The following is a 6,703-nucleotide window of genomic DNA, read 5'->3' as shown; positions in this document are numbered from 1 at the left end:
ATTAAGTAACATAAGTATTGCCATATCATAAACAATTCATAATGGAACGACCTTTGGTCCAACAGATGGCAGAACGACCTCGGGTCCAACAGATGGCGGAACGACCTCTGGTCCAACGTATAAAAGATGTGCAGAATAAAAATTGATCATATCTTAATGGAACGACCTTGAATCCAATCATTTACAGCTGTATAACAGTCACCTCATAACAGATAATCAGACTTATCAGATATTCATAATGACTTTGGGTCCATCTTGTCAAATATACAGAACGACCTTGGGTCCAATTCAGATATATAGAACGACCTTAGGTCCATCATACATATTCGTGTCACATTAATCACTTTTACAGTTATTATGTTGATCAGACAAATAGGAACTCATTCACATTTGCAAAATCACGAATTCAGAAAACCTACTACATTAAGACATTCAGAAAATAGAGTAAATAAGAAAATATCTTTACTAAAATATTACTCACAGTGATTCGAGTGTTGTCAAGCCTCCGTGATCCAACCTACACAACACTTAACACATAACACACATTGGAACATTTGGCCAATTCAATTCATTCCTTCCTTAATTAATTCTTCTCAACTCATTTCTTACTTATTAGGTCAATTATGAAGCCTAATTCATGCCTAATATTGCTTGGAAGGAAGACAAAATGAGAATATGAACAAAATGTAATTTCCCAAAACATGCTGAAATGAGCCTGACCGCTCGAGCGGACCTTTGGTCGCTTGAGCAGTGTAACGCCCCCAATAAAACAATCCAAATGATCCAACTCACAAGAGACATAAGTGTAATAGAATTAATATATTTTCATTCATCAGAGTTCGTATTACAAAAGGTATTACATGCATCACACATTTATAAATGTTCATTTTGAATCTATAGCATGCAATGCTAACTTAATAACAACAAAACAATGTCCTATGGGCTTACATCTTTCCAAAACATTGCTTGGTTACAACAAAAGAGAGTCATAAGCTCTGTACATATAAAGCCCTAGGTTTAAATAAACATTTAAATACAAGTAACAAAATAGAGCCTCCAGCCCCTAAGTCCTCCCAAGCTACATCATTGGAGGAAGCATATCACCAGTACTTGAAAATGGTTTCCCAAGTAAGGTGAGCCAAAGCCCAGTAGAAGCAGTCTAACACAATATATGAGATTTAATTAAGATATAAGTGTCAGATATGTTCCATGTTTATGACAGATGCACATTCTTTGCATGATCATACGATACCGACATTCACATCTAAATCCACTTCCATTTATTCATTTCAGATTAGTTTATTTCATTTCAACTCATAGACCACATTTATACTTTTCCGAATAACCCAACTGAGACTACAACCCAGTGGTTTTCAGTCAACATAACTATCACATAAACACTTCAATCTTGTAATTTTACGAAAATTTTGTCTGCGGGATCGACACCCATGTATACATAAGATTTCGAGACTTTCACCCTGGACACTCCGACCAACTTAATTTTCAATGGAGTCCATCCCCTATCTCCTCCCAAAATATGGAGTACATTCCCTTTCTCCTCCCAAAACATTATATATATACAATGTATTTACAAGTATCGTCATATTCAATAACATTCAATTATACATATTTAATGTCTCAATACACCGCCATATTCAATGACATAGTTAAATGATTAGTTTCAATTCACCTAATTCTCATGCAGTTTCTACAACAATCATAGCTATCCTCCACTGATAGCCTAATACAGATATTTTTAAACAGATATACAATATTCATAACAGATAATTTATCAAATTTCCATAGGTGAGTGATTTAAACAAATCCAACTACATCATTCTTTCATACATCATCCCAATCTCACATTTCTTATATCAATTCCATTATTTATACAAAATAAATTATCCAACATAAATTAGGGCAAATCTCTCATTTTTCCAAATATCAACCCAAAGGCTAAATTTCACCATGTTAACACAAGAGAGCTTCATATTCAAAACCCCATATTCATTTTGTAATCCAACATGGAAAAACCCCTCTTTTTAATTTGATCCCAAACCCTAGTTTACCCAAAATCACTCCCAAATCTCATCATTTATACATAACAACAAATATCTAGGTTAAAAGTCATATTAAGGTGTAGAATATCTCTACCTCAAGAGTAGAAGCCCAAAGGAGAAAATGAAGAACTTCAAGAATGCCCAAAACTCAACTTTGTTCGGATCAAATGGAAGCCCACAAGATGCTCTACCTTTTTAACGAAGGGAATAGGGTTGAAAGATCCCTAAATCTAGGTGTATTTGTAGAGAGAGGAGGAGTCGATTTAGGGTTTTGATTAAAAAGGAAATCAAAAAGTGATGTAAAACTGCTCTGCTGCGAACTGATATATGCGACTCTCGCTCGAGCGAAAGAGTTGCCGCTCAAGCGACTAGACACAATAAGTGACCTCACTCGAGCGCAAGAAACGTCGCTCGAGCGCAAAATACATACTTTTAGAAGTTTTACAGACGCATACCGGCGCTTAAGCGCAAGAAGCCTTGCTCGAGCGAAGAACGATACCCTCCAAAGATTTCTGCAGGTCTGCAAAAATGCTGGGAACTCACAAAGCTCTTGCTCGAGCGAAGAAGCAGGTTTCTGGACAACAACCATTTGAACAATTAGTCACTAACCTGCCTCAAACATGCCCAAAACATTCCAATACTCAAAAAGGAAGGGAAAAAGAGGGAAAGAGACATGAATAACAAAATTAAGCCATGAAACCCGAGTACGGAATATAACAAAGGTCGGGTCAAAACCGGGATCGTTATAAATGGACTGCGCTGTCTGGAAAAATACTAGATGCTTGTTTTGTGCACTCGAGTGGTAGATAGACCACTTGAGTAGTGTGCAAATTTCCAAATTTCTTACTTTCCAAATTTCTTAAAAATGGCATCCAAACATATTTCAAAACTTGAATCCATATATGTCTTAATCAAAACCTTGAAAACACTTTAGAAAACATAAATGCATATTTATTTATAAACCATTTGCTCAAAATCTCATCAATTTAACAAAGATTGAACCAAAATCTCCATGCATGTACAATTTCCAAACTCATTTTTCTTTGAAGATCAAAACTTGAAATTGAACATATAAACCCATGAATTTCTAAAACAATAATTATAAGCTTTCATGCATCCAAATCCAAAATCATGAAACATGATTAATAATTAACTTATTTGAATCAAAACCTATATCTTCATGAACTCATGGTTTCCAAAACTTTTTTTCAAAATCAAATGTACAATGAAATTGCATGGCTCAATTCCTAAAAATTCATAATGCATGTAATTTATAAAGCTTAATTTAACTGTAACTTTCAAAATAAAACCCAAAATTGATGAAACTACAAATTATCTTCCATGAACATGCTTGTAGCTCAATTCCTTCATCAACTATCTAATTTTCTTCTCATTTCATAAATATAATTCCAAACTCTTCTTAATCTCAAATGTGTTGTAAAGATTTTACATAAATTGAACATAAATTCCATGCCTTAAGCTTTAATTCCAACAAAGTCAGTTGATTTCTTCCTTAGCTTTCTACTTCATTTCCCATTTTCGGCACGAAAGTGGGTTTCTCCCTCTAAGATCTTGGACTCTCTTTCTCTTTCTAAAATGCTCTAGCAGAACATGGCTATAAACCCACCTCTCTTTCTGTGACTTCTTGAACTCTCTCTCTCTCTAACTTCTTTCCTTAGCAAACAGAAAATGAAACACACTTCTTGACTTCATCAAGATATACACACACGCATCTCACTTCTTGACACCACACAAGCACAAGTGCACACACCCTTGAATTCCAACACATCATTCACATGCGCGTGCGCACACACAAATTTCTCAGCACACTCACATCCACATGAGCCGTGATTCCAACCCCAGTACGGTGGCACCCCCAGCACCCCCACCTCTACGTGGGGAGCTGGTAATGGAGGAAAAGAAGGAAAAAAAAAAAAAGTTTTTGACCATGGGAGAAGACCCCAGCACCCCCATTGGGGGTCCAACTCATTTTCGCATCCACATACACCCTAAAATTCTAGACCATTCACTACAACATTTTCTTAGTTTAGTGACATTTGAAAGTGCCACAAAATTATTCTTCTAATGACATTTTTTGGTCTTGTGGCATTTTGAACAAGTGCCACTTCTATCGGTGCCATGGTAGATACGAGTGCCACGGTAGATACTTGCAAGTGCCACTGCACCATCATCGTTGAAAACTTTCAATAACATTTTAATGTCATGGTAGATATTATTTGTGGCACTATCAAGCGCCATTAAAAAAAGAGTTAGTGACACTTGTAAGTGTCATTATACCATCAAGACTAAAACCTTTCAGTGACACTTTAATGTCATGGTAGGCACTATTTGTGACGCTATCAAGTGCCATTCATGACGATAATTCGTTGTAGAACAATTTGATCCGCTCTTGCGGAGACTCGAACCGCCAACCTTCCGCACCATAAACCTTATACACCACACTCTTCCCACTACACCTCTATAGCACTACATGATTATATATGCAACATATATTATTTATATAGTACATACATCCATATTAATATAAAAGTATATGTATAAACATAATTATTTTATTGAATATAATTTATGTAAAATAAACTATTTACTACCAAAATAAAAAAAAGACCACTTTTGGCGAGCCAATTTTATACTTTTGGCTACTAATTATTTTTTAGTTGCTAATAAACTTAACTTTTGTTGACCAAAATCGGATTTGGTCAACAAAGATGCACTTTCAGCTACCAAAATTTTGGTCACCAAAAAATTTTATTCCCGCCTTAGGATTTTAGTTCTCCCGCGCTAAAAATGACCACTTTTGGCGACTAAACTTATTTTTTAGTCGCCAATTGTAGACTTTTGGCTACTATAATTTTTTTTGGCACCAAAAACTTTGCTTTTGGTTACTAAAATTTTTTTAGTCGGCAAAACCCATATAATCAGCGACCAAACTTATTTTTAGTCGTTAATTGTAGACTTTTGGTTACTAAATTTTTTTAGTCGCCAAAAAGTCTACAATTTGGGCTACTAAAAATTTTTTAGTCACTAAAACCCATATAATCAGCGACCAAACTTAGTTTTAGTCGCCAATTGCAGACTTTTAGCTACTGAAATTGTTTAGTCGCCAAAAAGCTTTACTTTTGGCAACTAATGCTGTTTTGGTCGATGAAAGCTATACTTTTAGCGACCAAATTTTTTTGGTCAGGAAATTTAGTCGCCGAATATGCTTTTTCCTGTAGTGTGTATTGAGTTTAATTCATTTATTTTTAATCATTTACTGTATTTTAAAATTTTAGAAAATATATTGGCATTTTTTGTTTTTTCAAAAATGTCATTATAAGCTTGGAAAGTTTTTGGCTTAGTGGCATTTTTCAAAATACTATAAAATATTTGTTTATGACACTTTTCACCTAAGTGCCATAAAAAGTAATTTGTACCTACTTAGTGTCTTGTCATTTTTAAAAAAATGCCATTGCAACTAAAGTTTAGTGGCATCTGATGGTAAATGTCACGAACATAATTTTTTGTGTCATTATTTTACAAAATGTCATAAAATTGATGTGACATTTCTTTATTGAAATGCCACTAGAGTCTTATATGTTTTGTAGTTCTGTGACATTTTTCTAAAACATTTAATGCCAATTTTTATTTTTGTGGTATTTTCTAAAAACATGCTACTAGTGTAGTGTCACTAAAGTATAAATTTGTTGTAGTGACATTTTTGTTGTAGTGAAGTGACACTTTTTTTAATTGAAATGCCACTAGAGCCTTGTATGTTTGTGGCTCTATGACATTTTTCTAAAAAATGCCACCAAATATTCTTTTTGTGACATTTTTTAAGAACATGCCACTAGTATGGTGTCACTAAAATATGTTTTTGTTGTAGTATTGTGACACTTGTTCATTGAAATGTCACTAGAGCCTTTTATGTTTGTCGTTTTGTGGCATTTTTCAAAAACGTGCCACTAAATATCATTTTTGTGGCATTTTCTAAAAATATGTCACTAGTGTAGTGCCACTAAAGTATGTTTTTGTTGTAGTATTGTGACACTTGTTCATTGAAATGTCACTAGAGCCTTTTATGTTTGTCGTTTTGTGGCATTTTTTAAAAACGTGCCACTAAATATCATTTTTTGTGCATTTTCTAAAAATATGCTACTAGTGTAGTGTCACTAAAGTATGTTTTTGTTATAGTTTTGTGACACTTGTTCATTGAAATGTCACTAGAGCCTTTTATGTTTGTCGTTTTGTGGCATTTTTCAAAAACGTGCCACTAAATATCATTTTTTGTGGCATTTTCTAAAAATATGCCACTAGTGTAGTGCCACTAAAGTATGTTTTTGTTGTAGTGATTCTATAATTCTATTTATGATTAAGATTAACTTAATTAGGCAACATTTAGTCTTAATAAATTTTGATTAGCACATAATTTAATTAATTATAACTAATCACAAATCTCACATAATTTAATTAGTCTAATTGACTTCAATTAAGGCCGAGTTAATTATATTTAATTTTTACTAATCTGAATCAGATTTTTAATTAAACTACCAAAAGACTCCTAATATCAAATTAAACTTATTGGCATCATCAATTTTGGTTTCTTAGATCATTAAGGTCTTTAATTTCAGATTAAATCCAAA

Source organism: Camellia sinensis, chromosome 6 (genome assembly GCF_055761805.1).
Source record: "Camellia sinensis isolate YWXY chromosome 6, ASM5576180v1, whole genome shotgun sequence".
NCBI lineage: Eukaryota > Viridiplantae > Streptophyta > Magnoliopsida > Ericales > Theaceae > Camellia > Camellia sinensis.
The sequence above is the reverse complement of the archived record's forward strand: the minus strand, read 5'-3'. Positions refer to the sequence as shown.